The 22054-nt window shown below is 42.5% G+C and overlaps 1 protein-coding gene across 2 annotated transcripts in view; it reads left to right on the forward strand.

The window, feature by feature from the left end:
* Positions 1 to 16106: 16106 nt before the first annotated feature.
* The window catches only part of TNS3 (tensin 3), a 255650-nt gene continuing 249702 nt past the window's right edge, over positions 16107 to 22054 (forward strand). For both annotated transcript variants that reach the window (XM_088445714.1, XM_088445715.1), the window contains exons 1-2: positions 16107 to 16214; positions 17222 to 17259. The gene's annotated coding sequence lies outside the window, so the exon portion shown is untranslated. The remainder of the gene's footprint in view (positions 16215 to 17221; positions 17260 to 22054) is intronic.

Consider the following 22054-nt stretch of genomic DNA (forward strand, 5'->3'; position numbering starts at 1 on the left):
TTACAATACAACCCTTTTTCTTTCTTTCTAAATTCTAAGATGCATCGTTTACCATTCACAGCAGCATGCGATGCATCGGGCTGAATTTGAAAACGTACCGAGGTGTTGTATCGCCCCGTGTATGGCCGGCCTTACTTTCTCTTTCATGCTTTATTCACAACTCAGAATCATGTCCCTAGTCTACTGAACTGAAGATTACCTTCCAGGGCAAAACATATGTCCCAAAGAGTTCTTCAATCAATATTTAGTATTACTTTTATAAATCCCATCTCATTATATGGTGGTGTTTTTTTTTTTTTTGCTTAATAGTGTGAATATACAGTATTATGAGTGTTCTGGGTGTTGATGTTCTGGACCTTTTTAAAAGCCATTTTCTTACCTCTCCGGTGTCTGTCCAGATTAGCACAGAGGTCCGCTCATGCTGCACATCGCTCCCGACTGTTGCTGAGGTCTGTCTGTGCTGCTCCTGCCCTGTCCGCTCAGTGTCCTGTCACTGAGCATGGAGATGGCAGCCCCTTGCTCACAGCGTGTCTTCCCAGCATGATGGCACACAAGCTGCATGCCAGAGTTCCCTCCTAAACCACAGTATGGACGCAGCCATGTTAGACTCTGTCACCTGACGCTCTCACTCCACTCAGAGCGCTGCTCCCAGACCAGCTGATCGCAGCATCCAATCCCTGGAGATCCTCCCCTATAAATTTCATCTCCTGACTGGCCTCTGTTGCCAGTACAACATCACTTCTGCTGAAGTTACAGCTCTGGGCCTGATTCAGACCCGCTCACGAGCGCTGAGCGCTCGCAAGCGGGTCGATGTTGGGCCAGTGCGCATGCGCACGACCCGGATAGCGACGGGCAAGCCATCGCTATGGGTCTCGCTACAAAGGGGGCGTGCCATTGATGGTGAATTACAGCACACCCCCTTTGGTGGGCGTACCTGGCCAGACGGAGGCGTCCATGGGAACGCCTACCGTCTTGGGCCGGCCCCACTGACATCACAAGTGATGTCAGTGGGAGTGTTTTTTTCTCTGATAGAGCCAAAAGCACTCCAGGGCTTGCGGCAGATGAGACCCTACCACAAGGATCTTGTAGCAAGCACGATGGTCGCGATGGTCTTGACCATCGCGACCATCTTTTTGGCCGCTCGCTACAGCTGTGGGTGGTCACCCACAGCTATGTGAGCGTCTAGGAGGCCGCTCTAAAATGAGGAAGGACGGCCCTGATTCAGAGCGAGTGCTCTGTCAGAGCGTCCGGCTCTGAATCAGGGCCTCTGTTCTGAGCTCCCAGGTACTCTGTATCTGAATGGTTCCAGTCAGTTATATTCCATTTCCAAGTCTGGTATCAAGTCTCCTATTCCATCTTAACACTCCAGTCTGGTTTTACTACAAAGACTTGTTAACATTTACCTATATCTGTTCCATCCGATACTTCCATCATCTGTTCCAAACCGATCCAGTACTGCAATTCATCACCATTAGTTCCACCAGTACTGTAATTCATCACCATTTGTTCCAAACCGATCCAGTACTGCAATTCATCATCAACGGTCCCAAAGCGACCCAGTACTGCAATTTATCATCGATCCCAAACCGATCCAGTATGGCAATTCATCAACATCGGTCTCAACCGATCAAGTTCTTCAATACATTAACATCTACCTAAAAATGATCAAGCTCTTCAATTCATCAATATCGGTCTCAAACCGATTCATCTCTCCATCCAGCATCCTCGGTCACAATCCGATTCTGCCCATCTCTTCAGTATTCTATATCCAGTTCCCATTCCGAACTGGTGCTCAATAATGATATTTACTTTACTATCCTCTCCTTCGGGCCCATCATCCTCTACAGTTCATGTTACTCCTCTTCAGCCTCCCATGCCTGTTCCGACCAACTTCTAACCTCAGGCGTGACAGTGGGTCCAATAAGTGGTGCATTTATCATTTAACTGTGATTAGCTTTAAGATTCGCCGCTTAGAAGTAAATTGTTTATTTCTTCTTCTTTGGATTATTTGAGGCAAAGGATTATATAAACCTTATCAGTAGCTTTCACTCTAAGCTACATGTATTTATTTTTTACCCCTTACTAACATTTATGGCATTGGTCATTGTTTTGCTAGAACGTAGACAGACTGTGGACTGTGCAATATACCATATTTTCATGTAGCAAAAAGACAGTACCACACCCTTAACTGTTATCCCATACTATGCTTATAACTGTTTTTAATTAATTTTTAGAGCAATTTGGCAACCCCAACCTGTACCTCATGGATGGTGCTTTGCTTGTTTGTCAGTGAAGGAAAGAAGAAAACTGATTTGTATAATGCTGTGATCATTATTATTTCCAGGGATTAAAGTGGGCTGGAACGGGGCTAAACTACGTTCCGTTACTTCTATTTGGAGACGGAACCAGTTCCGCCTCCTCCGACCCAACTTAGCCTGGTGCCGCAGGGAGGCTCAATTTGCCGGGCGCCCGCTGAGATTGTTACCGGGCGCCCGGCTCCCTCCGGCTGGCGCTCACACCTGAGCTCCGGCGTCCGGCTCCACCAGTGCACTATGGGAGAGACGTCATGGAGTCTCTCCCATAGTTCCGAGAAGTGACCAGCTGGATGTGGACGCGGGAGCGGGGCTTAAGGTAAGTATTGTTTTTTTTGTTTTTTTTTTCTTGTGTAAGCTGCTTCCATATTGGGGGCATAACTTCTGGGGGCACTACTACTGTGGGCATTACTATTGGCACTACTACAGTGGGCAATACTACTGGGGGCATTACTTCTATAAGGGGCATTACTACAGGGGAACCACTCCTGGGGGCACTGAATTAGAGACACTACCACTGTGGTCACGGCATAAGGGACACTACCACTACTGTGGACACTGCATAAGGGGCATTACCACTGTGGGCACTGCATAAGGGGCACTACCACTACTGGGGGCACTGCATAAGGGGCACTGCCACTACTGTGGGCCCTGCATAAGAGGCACTGCTGCAATGGGCATTGCAAAAGGGGCACTACTGTTGTGGGCATTATGTGTAAGGGGCACTGCTACCGTGGGCATTGTGTATTAGGGGCACTACTACTGTGGGCATTTTGTATAAGGGGCACAAATGTGGGCATTGTGTAAAAGGGACACTGCTGTGTGTCATACATGAATAAGGGACACTACTATGTGGTATAATGTGAATCGGGTGAATCTAGATTGTGCTACTGTGGAGCGTAATTTGAATTGGGAATACTATTGTGTGACCATGCCCCTTTTTTCTGGCGTGCGCTGTCCCTTTTATTAAAAAAAAAAAAAAAATGCAGGAGGGGCTCTAGGACCACTTTAAGCACTGATTATTTCCATATGGAAACTGGTATAACTTGGTACAGTAGCTATGAAACTGTTATCACTACTAATGCGCATACAAGGGTGGGACAACGGTCTGATAATAAATCAGCTATAGTGGTTTAGCAGTGAGGTCAGTATTGCGTCATATGAAAATATTAATATTCAAAGGTGTTTGACAAATTTTCAAGGAAAGCATAAATGACCAGGGAAAAGGGGAATAGGAGGATATAGTTTGAGCACAGGATCTAATATATTGGTTATGATTAATCAAAGGAATAATGAAAGTCCACAATTATAAATATCAGACCCTAGTATGGGTATCAAGAAAAAATATTATAAAGTGTGGAAGTGCTCCCCATGAGAGTATAGATAAACGTAGTATGGGGAAGAAGGAGAAAACTCTCTTGTTTGGGGGCACTCAAACAAGAGAGTTTGTCACCAGCAAAACACGAACATACATAGAACATAAGACGACATGTAAATATGATAGATATGTCGTCTTATGTTCTATGTATGTTCGTGTTTTGCTGGTGACAATTTACAGCTGTTATTCCAACAGTAAGGCCATTTAGTAATGGGCTTAGACTTGTTGTTGGTATTTTAATATATATCTAATAAAAGTTATTTTTTATATATTATTTTGACTATAACCTTTACATTTGAGTGCCCCCAAACAAGAGAGTTTTCTCCTTCTTCCCCATACTAAATTTTCAAGGAAAATGATCATGCGCATTTTGACGACGGCTAAGTCCCTGGTGGCCATGAAATAGAACAGACCGCAAAGAGCGAACGTTTCATTTCAATAGCCACCCCTTTTTTCTGAACGAATGACCGCAAATAGCGTCCGGCTCTGAATGAGGTCCATAGACTCTCCTGCGTTTTATACCACCCTCCCTGCCACTACCGACTTCCATACGGACTGGTGTGAGGTTATCCACGTAGTCCTAATTTGTGCAGCTTTGCAATTGCGATCCTTGCTGAATCAGGCCCACAGTGTGTACATCCCACAGTGTTCAAGAAACTTTGCGAGTCTTCATGCAGACAGTTTGTTTGCTGAAAAATTCCAGAATTATAATACAGCACATGGGGTAAGAATATTCAGTTTAACACAAATCTTTTTATCACTCACATCAATCTTGAAATCTATAGATCCCCGTTGATTTTAAAAGTACAAAAGAGGTAAAGATTGAGGGAGTAAAGCTGGATACACACTGTTAGTGTTCATTATAGCAGCCTGCACCTGTCACAACCTGTGCAGTTCCTCTTTCCTGCCTGGGGTGTCGCTCTCTGCTCTGGTGGTTCTAGCACTCTCTTGTCTATATCTCATCAGTTTTTTGCATCAACTGAGTGCACTAGAAGCACCAGAACAGAGAGTGACACCGCAGGCAGGAAAGAGCAACTGCACGGGTTATGACAGGTGCAGGATGCTAGAATGAACACTGTGCTTACAGATCCGCCGACACAGAGGTCAATCAGCTAAGCTATACAAACTTGCCGCTCGATGTGTGTTCCCTGACATCACAACTGGACGGGCATTTGAATTTGCCTACCCAGTTAAGTTGTCAATCACTGGCGGTTCCTGCAGCAAGTGTATGCACAGCCAGATGCGCATTATATATCTGCAGATATATCGGCCATCGGCTATGAACAATGTTGTTCACAGACAAATCGTGGATACACACCAGCACTTATGATATATCGGCCATTCTATTGAAAAACCTCTACAGTATAGATCTGTCCTCATACACCTAGCCTTAATACGCTATGTGGCGCAAGGCACATCAGCGAGTATCTTAGTTGCAATGTGATGTGACTATAACGCACCAGGACACTGAACTGATTAGTTTCATAAGCGACACTTGTATATCTTTGTGTGACTGAGTCTGTAAATGAGCCACAACGGAACTTGGCATGGAAAAAAACTGCGGCCGCTGCATCAAAGCAACTTCGTATACAGATTCACATTCAGTCGCATATCAAATTAATTGGTGCATCACATTGTGACTAAGGGGGGAATTCAATTAGCCCCGAAGGCAGCCTTAACGGGTATTTTCTTTGGAAAATAAATCCCCGATAAATAGCCTGTTTTTGAGTGCAGCGACCCTGTTAACACATAGGCCCGTGAACTTATTGTGGATTCTATGTGTTAACGCCCGCAAATATGTTAATTTAACAGGCGTTAAAAAGGGTCTGGAATTGAATAGCCCCAGGCGTTAAAGCCTGAAGCTACCACCCTTTTTCACTGCTGTTAAATTAACGTGGCGAATTGAGTTCGGCCCCAAGACGCATTTTCGGGGGAAAGAGACACTCTGCGCTAGCAGAGGCACACGGGACCTGTCATACAGAGAGGGGTTGTTTGGTATGATTGCAGCAGCAGTGTATGAGGACACATTTGTATGTAATTCTGTCACCATTTTGGATCCCTGACAGTTTGAGAAATCCATTTCTGTGATATTGCCCTTATCTTTACCGTTGATTTACCCTGGCAGACAGAACACACTTTATTTGTAACATGTTTAATATGGTTTTGCCGTAAATAAAAAATAAATAAATGCCTGGGGACACGAGGACCAAATTTGTCTTCTACATCCTAACTGGACCTTTCAGAAATCTAGCTCAGATATGTATGAAATAAGAAAAGGATATATTGGCGATCTATGTGACTATATAATAGGTAGTTCCCTTTACTGTAGAAAACTTTTTGAAAACCTTTCCTGCTGTGGCATTAATGATCTCTGGGATTTAAGAACAATGTTTTACATTTCTACTGTTTCTATATTTTTGTGTATTTTAAGTTGTTTAAAAATAATTGTAATTCTTAATCCAATCATTACTGTTACCTTTTCCTTCTCTCAAAAAAAAATAAAAATATAATCTAAAGAGTCGTTATGTCTTTCTTAGGGCACCAGAATATTTGTCTATTGTAATTACTTTTCTTGCTAGTGACTGTGCAGTATTAAAACTCATGCGTAGTGCAAATTCAGACATTTTCTTACCAGGAGCCTAGCAGATCATAAAGAACTCTTTCAGTTGTCACTTAATTGAACTTTTTCTTTTGGGTTTCATATATGTAAAGGTAAGAGCAGGGCATTTCCCTGTTTGAAAAAAAATAAAATAAACGTGTGTCTGTGCTGCTCTAGTCATAATTACAACATTTTAGCCTCTCCTACCTAATAAGAAACACAGCTGCTTGGACAAAGTGGCTTTTTAGAGAGAAGAGAATGAGATGTGAGCTCACCACAATACAGTTAACAGCCACAAGCTTTGTTAGACAGTCTGCTTACTTTCTGCACTATAATTTTTAATTTTACACATTTGTATATAGGTTATTTTACCATCTAATATAGAATATATATCATTATGTGTTAAAATATTACATAGTACAGACATACTACATAGAAAAGAAGGATTTTTTTTTTATTTTTTTTTACTTTTTTCCTTGTTATTTTTTTCCTTATGTTATTTTTTGACTTTACATTGTCTTAATCTAAATGCTGGCACCAGCATTGTACTGTCGACATACTGACTGTGGACATAGTCATTGTCGACATGCTGACCACATACCTTTTTAACTGAATAATTACTTTGATTTGGTTCTCAATGTGTTAGAATAATGCATTGTGTTAGCAAGCTGCCTTATTTTAAAATGCATTAATAACCCATTAATATGCCAGTTTTAGCATACTCTAATAGCCTGGGGGTCTGCCCAGCATCTTGGAGGGTGATGGGCACGCCCCCTATAGTGACAAAAATGGGGGGAAGCCGCGAGGCTCCGCCACTGTTTCAGTTGGCTCCACCCCCTTTTGAAAGCCACACCCCTTTTTCGGACGAGCGCGCCTTTGCCACGCGCCCTGTCCCTAGTCCCCGTTCTGAAAAGTTGGGAGGTATGCTTTCACAGTCCTGATGAAAAGGCCCTAGTGTATAATACAACTTTTCCTATCATTTGGAGTGCCGCCAGGAACTGCTCCAACTGTCTGATGGGTGCTTTCTGTACACTGCATGTTTCAGCTGTTTTTACAGATGTGCAATAGGCTTCAAATCAGGGATCATAGCAGGCCACTTAAGAATAGTCCAATGTTTTGTTCTTATCCATGCTTGGGTGCTTTTAATTGTGTGTTTTGGGCCATTATCCTGTTGCAGAACACATGACATGAGACTGAGACAGATCTTTCTGACACTGGGCAGTATTCTTCACTCCAGAATGACTTTATTATTTTAAAATTTCACTGTGCCCTGCACAAATTCAAGGCACCCTGTGCCAAATGTAGCAAAGCAGCCCCAAAACATAACCGAACCTTCTCTATTTCTCACAGTACGTATGGTGGTCTTTTCTTTGAAAGTTGTTTTTTTTTTTTTTTTTTTTAATCTGTGAACCCAGAGCTGATGTTACTTGCCAAAAAGCTCATCTGTCGAAAGGATGTTCTCCTAGAAGCATTGTGGCTCGTCAATATACATTTTAGCAATTTTTAGTGTTTTTTTTTTTTCAAAAGTGGAGGCTTTCTAGTTCCACTTCCAGGGAGCCCACTGATGCTCAAAAAGTTGGATGTTGCAATCCGACACTGACATACTTTGATTCTGGAGTGTTAGATAGATAGATATATATATATATATATATATCTATCTATCAGAATGTCCTGCACTCACAACCATAAAGTGTACAACCAGGGGCTGGCTGGCAACTTTTAGCCTGGGGGGCAAATGCATGCAGGCGGCCCTGGCAGAGGAGTAGCGTGTAGCAAGGGTGCCCGAAAGAACGTGCGTGCTACGGCGCACCCCCCCCCTCAAGTGTTCTAGGGAGGAGGCGAGTCCATATGGGATTAATGTAAGGTAAAAATAAAGATTAGGGGCAGCCCCCTGTCGTAGTGCCCATATGCAGTGCCACCCTGTGCCACAGGAGGACACCCTTATGCAGGCCTCGAGTAGTGCCCCCAGTAGTGATCCCCCCTATGCAGTGCCCCTTATGCCCCCAGTAGTAAGACCCTTATATAGTGCCCCCAGTAGTGGTAACCCTTATGCAGTGCCCCTTAAATAGTGGCCCCAGTTGTAGTCTTCCCCCTATGCAGTACCCCCACTGTTGCCCTTTATATAGAACCCCCAGCAGTGGTCCCTCGATGCAGTGCCCCCAGTGGTAGTCCCCTCCCCCCTATGTAGTGGCCCTAGTAGTAGTCCCCTCCCCCCTATGCAATGCCCCTAGTAGTAGTCCCTTCCCCTTGTAGTGCACCTAGTAGTAGTCCCCCCCAGTAGTATTCCCCCCCTTGTAGTGCCCCCAGTAGTATTCCCCCATTGTAGTGCTCCCAGTAGTCGTCCCCCCCCCTTGTAGTGCTCCCAGTAGGCCCCCCCTTGTAGTGCTCACAGTAGGCCCCCCCTTGTAGTGCTCACAGTAGCCCCCCCCTTGTAGTGCTCACAGTAGCCCCCCCCTTGTAGTGCTCACAGTAGCCCCCCCCTTGTAGTACTCACAGTAGGCCTCCCCTTGTAGTGCTCACAGTAGCCCCCCCTTGTAGTGCTCACAGTAGCCCCCCCCTTGTAGTGCTCACAGTAGCCCCCCCTTGTAGTGCTCACAGTAGCCCCCCCCTTGTAGTGCTCACAGTAGCCCCCCCTTGTAGTGCTCACAGTAGCCCCCCCCTTGTAGTGCTCACAGTAGCCCCCCCCCTTGTAGTGCTCACAGTAGCCCCCCCCTTGTAGTGCTCACAGTAGGCCCCCCCCTTGTAGTGCTCACAGTAGGCCCCCCCCTTGTAGTGCTCACAGTAGGCCCCCCCCTTGTAGTGCTCACAGTAGGCCCCCCCCTTGTAGTGCTCACAGTAGCCCCCCCCTTGTAGTGCTCACAGTAGCCCCCCCCTTGTAGTGCTCACAGTAGCCCCCCCTTGTAGTGCTCACAGTAGCCCCCCCCCCCGCAGTAGAGACATAATAGAAAAAAAAAAAACCCACGTACCTGACACCTGCTCCTGGTCCCGCCGCCGAGATCAGCTCCGCCGTCCGCCACTTTGCATTATGGGATTGACTCGTCACTCCCATTACCCACTGCGGGAGCCGGAAGATGTCCGGCTCTGGCAGTGGGAGCAGCAGCCGATGAGAGTCTGTCTGACTCTCATCAACTGCTAAAGCAAACACACAGCTGCCGGAGCCGGCGGCTGTGTGTTTGTGCTGTGTAGCGCTGACCGAACTCCGTCCGGTCACCGCTACATACGCGGTGCAGTCTGTGTCACAGTGACACAGTCTGCACCGCGGCCCGCATGACGCTGCGGCCCGGGGGGCACATGGCACCCTGCCCCCCGGGCCAGCCCGCCACTGTGTGCAACGTTGGGGTGCTTCCAAGAATCATACAAGATGATCCCAAAATAGTCCTGAATTTCCACCAAAGGAAGGAGGCACTCGCCACTTGAATTCTTTTAAACTGTTTTATTTATTCATGGGCTTTACACTTGCTTGGATGTATCAAATTCTGGTCGATGTTTCAGTTCCAAATTGAACCTTGGCAAGCAGCGTGCACCTGAAGGTGGACTGACATGCGGCACACTGAATGGATGAACCACGTATGACTACAGACCAGCCCTGAGCCATGAGGTTTAGGACCTTGAGTGGTTTTGTTGAACCATGCGTGTTGTATACAGCGCTATTGACAATTGAGAGTTTTTCACAGATTATGTCTCTGTATTATGTATGAATGAATAAAACTGTTTAAAGAAATCAAGTGGCGAGGGCCTCCTTCCTTTGGTGGAAATTCAGGAATATATATATATATATATATATGTATGTATGTATGTATACTTTAAAAAATAGAAGTGTTAATAATAGTTTATGTTTATCAATTAACTAAATGCAATCTGAATGAACAGAAGAGAATTCTAAATCAAATCAATATATGGTGTGACCATAGGCGTATTTTATAATGGGTGCAAGGTGTGCGCACACCGCACACCCTGCACCCATAGTTAATAATATACTTACCTCTCCACAGATACTGATTTGCTGCTCCGCAGTGCCAGACCTGCGCTGCAGAGCAGCAAAATCTCGCTGGGAAAATGGCGGCGACCAAAAGATGTCCCTGGGAAAACAGGCACTGGCGCCATTTTCCCAGAGACCCATGTGTGCACAGTAGATTTTGGCATGAAAACAGAATCTACATCGCTGACTGCGCTGACAGAGAGAAGGGGGCCCAAATGGATGCTGCACACTGGCCCCCTACTCTCTTAAAATGCCCCTGGGTGTGACCACCCTTTGTCTTCAGAACAGCATAAATGCAATAGGTACACTTGCGCACAGTTTTTGAAGGAGTTGGGCACAGGCAGGTTGTTCCAAACATCTTGGAGAACTAACCACCGATCTTCCATGGATGTAGGCTTCCTTTAATCCTTCTGTCTCTTCATGTAATCCCAGACAGACTCAATGATGTTGAGATCAGGGCTCTGGGGGGGCCATATAATCACTTCCAGGACTCCTTGTTCTTCTTCATGCTGAAGATGGATAAGTGCCTGTCTGTATTTCTCAGCACTGAGGATACCATTTATCATAACCAAATCCCCAACTCCATTTGCTGAATGGAACCTCCACCCTGCTTCACTGTTGCCTGCAGACACTCATCATTTTACCACTCTCCAGCCCTTCGGCAAACATAGTGTATTCTGTTACAGTGAAATCTTTAAAATTTTGACTCCTCAGTCCAGATCACCTGCTGTCATTTTTCTGCACCCCAGTTCCTATGTTTTTGTGCATTGTTGATTCGCTTGGCCTTGTTTCCACGTCGAAGGTATGATTTTTTTTGGCCACAATTCTCCCATGAAGACATCTTGTGGCCAGACTTCTCCGAACAGTAGATGGGTGTACCTGGGTCCCACTGGTTTCTGCCAGTACTGAGCTGATGGCACTGCTGGACATTTCCGATTTCGAAGGGAAGTAAGCATGATGTCTTTTATCTGATGCACTAAGCTTTCCTTGGCTGACCACTGCGTCTACGGTACTCAACGTTGCCCGTTTCTTTGTGCTTCTTCAAATGAGCTTGAACAGCACATCTTGAAACCCCAGTCTGCTTTGAAATCTTTGCCTGAGAGAGACATTGCTGATGCAGTAGAACTACCTTGTGTCTTGTTGCTGTGCTCAATCTTGCCCATACTTGCTGACATTCCTGGGCAGCTTTTCAAGAGCAATAGGATCTGCTGCTCTCCTCTTTGGGGAGCGGGACCAGACGATTGAAAACATTATGCCACGCCCCCTTTACATAAGCCCACATCGATTTGCGGGTCCTTGAGGGGGCGGGGCTAAATTATGCGATTTACATCATTTAGCCCCGCCCATTCCCTACAGACCCAAAAATTCCAGGTAAAATCTCCCCATCCTGCCCACTTCATTAGGAAGTGGGTGGGATTCGGGAGATATGCCTACTCTTCTGGGGGTGCAGGGGGTTACCCGAAAAATTGGGAGCCTACCGCGATTCCCGGGAGAGTAGGCATGTATGGTCTTGAAAGAGAAGAATCACGTGGATCCGTGCCTCCGCGCTCACTAATGATATAATGAGGTAGTTACTAGTGCTGCTGATCCCTATATATAGATTCCCCAAATCTACAAACACAATAAGAACAAGGGAACATAAAAGTGAGCCACCTTTATGTAAGTGGGGATCGCGCTCTGCTGAGGACTATATGTGAGAGAACCCCAGTAATGTATAAAGGACCCAAGTAATGTTTGAAACCGTGCTAACTGCAAAGAATAGAGCAAGTACCATGTGAAGTTCAATACACTCCCATGAAATATGAACAATTAATGATTCCAAAGACCAGTGTAAGTAAAATAAACTCTATTTTAATTGGAAAATGTACTGTTAATGATTACTAAATGGGTAGACCTAGAGGGTACAAATATTGCATGTGCAATATAAACTAGATGGGTGTAAGAGCAGGTAACAGAAGGGGGGCAAAGGAGTAATGGGGTGTGTAGCTGGGGGAATGGTCCTGAGCAAGTCAGTGACGTGGATAAATGAATGCAGAGGGAGGGCGTCCCACATCCGCTGTACTGGTGTTTAGAGTCAATGGGGACAGAACCTGGGGCAGGGGTAAATAGTCAATGTCCGCAAAGTCTTGGTGAGGCCACCCTTGTCGTCTTCTTTTAGTCTCCGTTCCTGGTCGGTCTTCGGCCACTCCGGCCGCTGCCGATGTACAGACCACGATTCAGCAGAGCACTGGCTGGGTCTCCGCAGTGTGCCGGTGTCGAAATCTCGTCCGGTCCCGCCATCTTGCAGGCCGGAAGGGAAGATAGACACGGGGGGGGGAGGGCACAGTGGAGGTTAATGATGTGTGGTGATCTCCTATGCGTGTCGGCTCTCAAATGGCCTTCCTCAGGGAGTAATGAGTAACTCCAACATGGAGTGGGATTATATAGTCTTGTGGGCAGGGAATCTGTGATGACCTATCCACGTCACCTGTGTCAAGGAGTTGCCATGGTGATTTGATAAGTCTTGTCTCAAACAAATCCACGTCACTAAGTAACAAGGGGTTGTTGTAGAAACTAAGCAGATGGTGCTAATGACAAGAAAGGTTATCATAAATGTTGCTTGTGCGGGGCGGATTGGTTGCCTGGTTTGTCAGGACAACACTAACGGTATAAGTATCAGGATTTTATTACGTAATGTTTGTGTATGCTAATGTACCCAGGTATAGCATGATGTCAAAACTCTCATATAGTGCTGGTAAATGTTAGCTTCCTGATAGATTCAGTAATAAAGAATTAATAAACTGGAATTAAATAAGTTTCTGTTGGTTTGCAACACTTGACCACACAAAATGAACAGCTAAGTGTTAGGACAGCTTGTAAATCATATATGATTGGTGGGTAAATAAAAAGGTTGCAGTGGGTAACAATTTATATGCACGGCATGTGTTGCGCGTTGACACAATACCAATCAGTGAACAGGTATTAACCTGTAATGACTGCCTTAACTTCATTTTCTAAATTCAATCCATTTGGGGCAAGGGTTCCTAGCTCTAGGATCCATTTGATGAGCTCCTCTTTATTTATCTTTCTATCAAAGTTTCCCCCTCTCCAGTTCTTTTGTACTTGTACAATACCTAGACAGTTATGACCTGTTGGATCCTGCTTATGCTTATCCTTAAAGTGTTTGGGCAGACTGGGGGTCTCCAGCCCTTTTCTGATATTCCTAATATGTTCTGCTAGTCTCACCTTCAGTTCTTAGTTCTCCCCACATACTGCTACCCGCAATAGCAGGTGAGGAGATAAATCACTCCCATACTGTTGCATGTGAGGTGATCTTTGATTGTATATGTTTTCTTGTTTTGACTAGAACTAAAAGAACATCTTTTTTTGGTGGAAATAGGGTTTAATTTACATGCTTGACATGTCCCACATTGGAAGAAACCTGGGGTCAGTTTTGTACCTAAAAGTGTCCTCTGTGTGAACATATTGGTCTTTAGATGATTCTGTACAAGTTTTTGTTTCAAAATGGGTGCCCTTCTAAAAATCGGCTTTGGTTGGGATGGCAGGAAATCATTAAAAATCTCATTTTCAAGGAGGATATGCCAGTGTTGTTGTATAATTCGATTAAGATGTCTGTAGTCTTTACTATATTGAGTGATAAACGAAGTATTTGCCTTGTTTTGTGTTGTACCTCTAGCTGTATATATCAAAAGGGGTTCTCTCTCTTCACTTTCTACTTGTTCAAATGCTGCCTGAACCGTTTCTGGTTTGTAGCCTTTATCTATGAACTGTTTTTTCATCAATTGCCCTTGTATCCGGTAGTCAGATGTGCTACTGCAATTCCTCCTAACCCTTTTGAATTAACCAAGGGGTATATTGCCTAATCAGGTAAGGTGGTGGCCACTGGTGGAGAGAATATAACTATTTATATCCACCTTCTTTTGATAAATTTTAGTCCTAATTTTTTCTTGTTCGATGTATAGGGTAACACCTAGAAAGTTAACCTCTGCCTTACTGTAATTGGTCGTAAATGATAAATTACTATCGTTGATATTGATGTACTTGAGAAACAGTTTCAACTCACTTTCTTCCCCCTGCCATGTGAAAAGCACATAGTCTATGTACCGGTGCCAGAGGACCAGGTTTGCCCCGAATTCATGTCCTAACCAGATGTTAAGGTCCTCCCACCTACCGAGAAATAGGTTGGCATAACTCAGGGCAAACCTAGTCCCCATCGCCGTCCCGGTGTCTTGCCTGTAAAAGGCATCCTCATACCAGAAGTAATTGTGTTTTAATATAAAAAAGTATGCAAGCAGTTAGAAAATTAACCTGTTTGGGGTCCATACCGCAGTCTTGTTCCGAAAAAATATTTAATAGCATCCGTACCCTGTTGGTGGTCTATGACCGTATAGAGTGATGTAATGTCACTTGTACAGAGCCAATATTCTGTAGACCATTTGAAATTTTCCAAAGATCTTAAAATATCAGTAGTATCTCTGATGTGGGATTTCTGATTTTGTACATGGATTTGCAGAAAATTATGTATGTATTGTGATAATTTACTAGTCAATGAATCTATACCTGATATTATTGGACGTCCTGGTGGGTTATTGATGTTTTTATGAATTTTAGGTAAATAGTATATGATTGGAATTATCGGGTGAGGATTATCTAGATAGTTGTACTCTTTGTTTTTCAAAATCCCTACGTCTCGACCTTCTTGAAGTAAATGACGGAGTTTTGTTTGGTATTGGTTGGGCGGGTTTGTAGTCTGCTTAGTATAGGTCTGGGTGTCGCTGATAGGTCTTCTTTCCTGCTGATATTCATACTTGTGTATGGTCTTGCCATGGTGTATGACCTGTGACAATGAATCGTCTTCCACAATCTCACATTTTGTAGCAGAGTTTGGCTGTTCCTCACCCAGTTGTAAGCCTCCTACACAGCTGTTTCTGTTTCAGTTAATGACTGTGTTTCAACCTACATAAGAAAATGATGATCATTATCACCTGTTTGGTATGATTGGTTAATTATACACATGTCTATAATCCTACAAAATCCCTGACTTTGTGCAGTGTACCTAGAAGAATTGATGCTGTTTTGAAGGCAAAGTGTGTTCACACCAAATATTGATTTGATTTAGAATTCTCTTCTTTTCATTCACTTTGCATTTTTCTGATTGATAAAAATAAACTATTAACACTTCTACTGCATTTTTTCCACACCTGCCTAAATTATTTGCACAGTATTGTGTGTTTGTGTAATATAAAATATAATCTAGATCTGCTTTATTCTGTGTTATACTTGATTTTTGGAGCTGCTGTATTAACAAAGTATTATTGAAGAGTTTTGTTTGTAAATCATAGCCAGGTCAGTTGACTTATGGTGCCTACACACTTGGCGATGTGCTCACGATGTACGATTTCCCTTGAACTCTCCCTTTGCAGCTCCCCAGCAGTCCTACAAACGATTTGGAGTAAAAAATGTGCAATCTGACTTAAAATCTATCGTGCATCCAGTGCATTGTGTCCCAGATTGGCAAATCTGCCTTACAGCACGGCAGATCTGAAGATGCAATGTGCGACCAGCAGGGACGCGCATCGCGTCGTGATCGTGAGTGGGGACTTATGATTTGGGCATATTTTACCTGATCCGTCGTTCCAATGCGTCGGAATCGGCCAGATTGTGTAAAAAATCGCCAAGTGTGTAGGCACCATTAGTATTTGCAATAATAATCTTATATTTTCGTGCCTTGTAATTCTTGGTAGTAATGCCGTTACTTTTGTACCTTATTTTTTGCTGTACATTTTAAAGTATTTACTTGTTTCAAATGATGGTGTATGTGGTTTTTCTTGCAGCCAGAAGATATAGCTTCCAGCTCTCACACTTTTAAACAGAAATATTTCACCAAGTCAAAACCTTGTGCTGTCTGCAAGCAACTTGTGAATGACCACGGCATTTCATGCAGAGGTAACAATACATATATTATAAATTCATAATTGAATAATTGTATTAAAATAGACAAAGCCCAGTAGTGAATGACAACATAGAAACATTAATAATAATTGAGAATTACACGTTTAAAGAATTTACTATTAAAATAACATAATGGAGTGTTGTTAAAATTGCACAGTGTTTTTTCTATAACATCCTAAGACCAGGTGCCAAGTGTATATGGTTATGTGTAAATATTTTTCTGTCATGGATAATTTTCTTTATATCTGGTACTGTAGATATAAGTCGTTAAACAACATGTTGATATTACAGGTGTACCATTAGGAAACACTAAATAAAAGCCTGTATACAGATGCGTTCTCATACACTGTTGCTCAAGTCGTGGGAAATAGCCCCTCAGCACGCCAGGTCCTGCGCGACTTGCTTGTGCCGAGCGTCTTTTTCAGCATAAAATGCATCTTAGTCGCAATACAATGTGACTGAGACGTACAAGGAGCCTGCACTGATTAATGTGATATGTGACACTTGTATATCTGTGTGCTAGTGAGTCTGAGTCTGTATACGAAGTGCTACAATGCAGCGGCCGCGGCTTTTTTCCACTCCAAGTTCTGTTGTGCTACATTTACAGACTCAGTTGCATATCAGATTAATCATTGCGTTTCACTTGGACACATTTGCGGTCGGAAAAAGATGCTTGGTATAAGTAGTGTCGCACAGGACCTTTCGGCTCACTCTCGCCAGGCGTCTCGAGGCTAGGTGTATGAGGACACATCTGTGTATGTGTGCTCTAAATACATAAGAATCGTCCATGTAGATAGATTTCACAGGGAGTAACGTTATTTATTATATCCTCCTAGCAAACATGTAGGCTTTGTCTCCCTTATTATTTTGAACAGTGTATTTTATTCAATCCTATAAATAAAGTTAAATTACATGCCAGTTATATTAATTGAAATTTTTAAAATGTTCATCCTTCTATGTTATTGAAATATATTGTTGTAACGATTACATCTTGTTTTTAGTCTGCAAGTATGTCTGTCACAAAAGATGTGAAATAAAGGTAAGATGGCATAGTGTTTGTTTTACATGCTTTATTATGTCAATAATTATTTAACATTTTGAACTATAAACTTTTCATCATACTCATGTATTAGTGCATTGGGAACAGTAATCTTCCTGTTTCAGTTTGAGAGGACAACTTCTACTGCCAAATGCTCAATCTATGGCTTCCTGCTTGTCTTTACCTACCTTCCTAGAAAGTCTGGGAGACTCCCGAATCTCGGGGGTTCCCCATAATGCGTGGAAAAGTGCCGGAGGCCACCCACTGCCAGCCACTTCCCAAGTAAGGTGGGTGGTCGGGTTGGCCTGATGATGCGATTTGCACTGAATTGCACCATCGTTGCCCTGCCCCCCTTACCTTTACAATGCCAGTAAGCGCATTTTATAACAGCAGGGCAGGTACGTAATGGCGTGTACCATGACAATGCAATTTCGTTGTCCCGCCGACCGGGCAAGAATGCTTTAACTTCATTCCCACACTGACATTACCCCTATCACATGCTTCCTTGTCCTCACTTATGAGCTGATGTAGAGCTGAATGCAAGTCAGATGTAACTGCACCCACATTGCGTGCATGGGAAAAAATGCAACTATTCCCCAGTTCCCAGAGTTATAGCGACTGCACTGCCCATATCCATTCCTTTTATAGTCTGTCAGATTATCAGTGCACACTTACCATATCCTTTATTTTCAGAGGGATCTCTTGCACAAACATCTCATTTGGTCTTGGGCTCAGTTATACTGTTAATAAAGCCACTTAATGCCAAAGTTTGCATAACTTGAACCTGGATGCCCAGAGCTCCTAATTTTCATGACTAGTGTGTACTAATACGCGACTTTGCGGGTTGGCCATAAAAGATTTATGTATACTAAACGTAACTGTATACTGAAATATGACCGTTTTTTTTGGGCGCTGGAATACATCAATTTTTGCTATTGGGGTGGTTTTATTTTGCTGCGTTTGGGCGGGAGCGTATGACACCTGGTTGAAACACACTGGTCCTATCCTATTGGTCTAAAAGAAATATAGATGTAATACCGTGCTGGTACATATAAAATCAATTTATTCTAATTAGCAATGAAGTATATAAACAATAAAATATAAAAATGACAAGTAACAGAATAATAGTCAGTAATAACACAATGAGGCAATATAATAAATAAAAAATAATTAATATGAACAGACAATTCATTTAAATTAGATATCATAAATTAACTAAATGTTCTTAATAAGTTTGAGAAGATGCTATATCCCGAATTCATGCAAAATAGTATTTTGCTTGATGCAATAAAGTGCAATTTTCTTTTGATAAGTCAATAATACCTATAGAGCAAGAAACATTGTGTCCACCACTTGCTAGAAAAATTGGATAAATCCGTGTTGTTATCTGGAACAGCGGACAGCGGGGAAAGTCTAGTATTCAGCATATACACACTGCTGATAGAAAGTACGGCAGTGTGACGCCCCGCCAGCTCTACGGATAACTTAGTCAGCTGTATTACCTCACTCAGTGGGGTGATCAACGTGGAAGGCACGAGTCGACTAGCCGCCAGATGAAAACGCGCCAAAGTGACTCCCCACCACCCCAGGCTCCACAGATAGCTTGGTCGGCTGGGATAGCTCTCTATGTGAGATAGTCTGTGCAATAAACACAGATTGCCAGAGTATTTTGCACTAAATGTTCCCCCGCCAGGCTCCACGAGTGGGTGATAACATGACATGTGTCTTGGATTTCTCAAATGGTGATGGGGATGTTCTTACCAATTTAGGTATGGTAGCGTGGCCGCGGCTTTTAAATATTCCTCACACCAGAGAATAAACTGCTTGTTCCTGGACACAATAAAGCAATGTAGCAGTGGAAATGTAGCTTCAGGACATTAGCAATCTCCAAGCCTTGGGCAGCAACGCGTTTCGTCCCTGTCCTGGGACTTTTTCAAGCTTAATGCCCATAGTGCAAAACTCCTCTCTTAAATAGGGGAAGTTGTAAATTCAGTTAGTACTTGAATGGTATCTGCATAGTATAATCACATCCAAATGCTTAGGAGTCAGAGAGAAAAAAAAGGAGCCCATCTATTCATCTTGAGGATAATCTCTATATTATAAGATATCTCCTACTTGCATTAAAAATATTCCATATACATATATAAGCTTATTCACAAATATATATACATACAAACCACAAATATTGAAAAATAAAGATACAAATAGTAATATAATAAAACAATAATATAAATATTAGAAAAATTTATGAAAGAAAAAGTTTTTTAATAAAGAAAATAATAGTAATCATATCTTCCATATTTGTCATGTGTGTTGCACATTTTAGGTCCACTCTCCATTATTTCATCCAAATTTAGGAGATGACATGAGAAAGTTAAGTCTGTATAAACGTGTGTGTGTGTGTGTGTATGTATGTATGTATGTGTATGTCTATGTATGTATGTGTGTGTGTGTGTATATATATATATGTATATATGTGTGTGTATATATATGTGTGTATATGTATATATGTGTATATATATATACACACACACACGTACATATATGTTAATATGGTTCTGCACTCGCGCCTTTATCATAGCTCATTCACTGGGGTGCTTTCCCTTTTTGAACCAAGTCCGATAGTCAACACACAGAAATGTAACACACGTTTATACTGAGCAGTAACAAGGGCATTCACCAGATTTTTTTTTTTACCACAAATCTGGTGAGTGCCCTTGTGACTGTGCAGTATAAACGTGTGTTACATTGTGCATGTATATATTATATATATATATATATATATATATATAAATATAATATAATTTATACATGCATGCATGGACAAGCATCATTCCTGGACAAAAGTCCAGGAATGATGATGTTTGCCCATGCAAGAAGACGTTTTGCCTCTTTCTGAGTTCCGTTTTTTTGGAGGGAAAAATCCGAACTCGGCGTGCAAACTCGAACCTATCCGAGCCTGCATATACCTAGTATAAACCTTAAAATGGAAGGTATCAATAAATACTAAAACATGAATAAATTCAATTAGTATAAACATGTTAGAGGAAGCATCTCATTAAGCCCTTTAGGAGTAACAACATCCAAATAATGGATCCAATATGATTCATGCTTAAGTAACATAGCATTCCTATCACCCCCTCTCCTGGGTACAGGCACATGATCTATCATACGATATCTAAGGCTAGCTAAACTCTGGCCAGCCTCCGCAAAGTGGCGTGCCACAGGTTGATCACTGAAGCCATTCAAAATAGCAGCACGTATAGCAGATCTATGCGCACTCATGCGCTCTTTGAATTTCCTAGATGTTTTGCCGATGTAAGTTAGTCCACAAGGGCACACAATTTAATAAATTACGAACATCGTTTCACAACTAAGGTGAAAACGAATCATAAGTTTTCGACCTGTTTGTGGATGGCAAAACGAGTCACCAGTAAGTAAATACCGGCATGTCACACAGGCGCACCTAAAACATCCCTGTTGTTTTCTCAAAAAAACACCCGGTGTTGGTTTACCACATCCAGTAATATCACCATAACAAAATTGCAATGAGGTCATGAGCCAGAATTTAACTAAAAACTATAAATCTGATCATAATAAGAAAGTGTAAGAATGAAGGACGCTAGCAGAGGAGAGCGAAGACGACTCAAGGATAACCAAGGTATAAGAGAATAGGGAGGTGGGTGGGGGACGCCATATGGCATTCGATGACCGGACAGTACTATACTATTGGTCACCTGCTAGTGACACTTTCTGAATCTCTTTGACGTTCACTCTATTATCTGTATAATGTGATGTATTTCTTAATTCACTGTTGGGAAGAAAGGACAGATGTTTGATCGCTCTGTCATATTTGACACTATATGAATATAGCGAAGGCATTATTTTATTTTGTCAGTTGTAATTGTTTATTTATAGTTAACTGGAGAGAGGGCTTTGGTATGGGAAATGTTGAGGTTTTACTTTATGTACCAGTCACATTTCATAAATGTATCTGATTTAAAAAAATAAATAAATGAACATCTTGGAGTGCCTACAATTCTGTATAGCCTGCAGTTCCATATAAACTTAGCCCACAGTACGTGCAAACACCCTGTTACTACCCAACTACGCACTTTCATCTGTGGAGATGCAACACAGCTCGGAACCGCCCATAGGTGCGTGCTCTCTGCTACTGAACATGTACAGTGTGAAAACACGCAAAATCATCCACAAAACTGACTTGTTTAAATTCTCCATTGGCCCATGATGTAGCCTTCTTGCGTTTACCAGATATTTTGTCACTATGAAAAACATATTTAGTTTGAAGCATGCTGAATTGACAAGAAGAATAAAATAAGGTGGTAATTCAGGGTCTGTTCTACACTGTGTTGACAAAGCATTATTCATAATAATCTATAGATCACGATTTTTACTTGGCATGGTAGGAGAGTCCACCATCGAACCTCCTGTGAGTTCTTGCTTACACAATCACACAAGTGGATAGGTTGCAATATATCGGCACACTCCTCTCCTGAAATACTCTATGCTGCTGAACATTTCAGTGGTCTGATTCACTACAAGTTGCTGTATCCCTGACCGTGTCAAAACTGGAGACATAATGGATGAGCTGAAATGTAAAAAGAGTATTCCAAAATGAACTCTGGCATAATGCTGAGACATTAGTTCTTCTGAAAACTTGAATATAATATTCTGAAACCTGAATACGACATTGCTACCTCTTTAAGGAATTTTCTTTTCAAAATTCAGTGTTTGAAAAATGACAAAAGCTGATTGATTGGTACCTGATCTCTAT

The sequence above is a fragment of the Taudactylus pleione genome, unplaced genomic scaffold (genome assembly GCF_031769625.1).
Source record: "Taudactylus pleione unplaced genomic scaffold, aTauple2 ptg000386l, whole genome shotgun sequence".
NCBI classification, from domain to species: domain Eukaryota; kingdom Metazoa; phylum Chordata; class Amphibia; order Anura; family Myobatrachidae; genus Taudactylus; species Taudactylus pleione.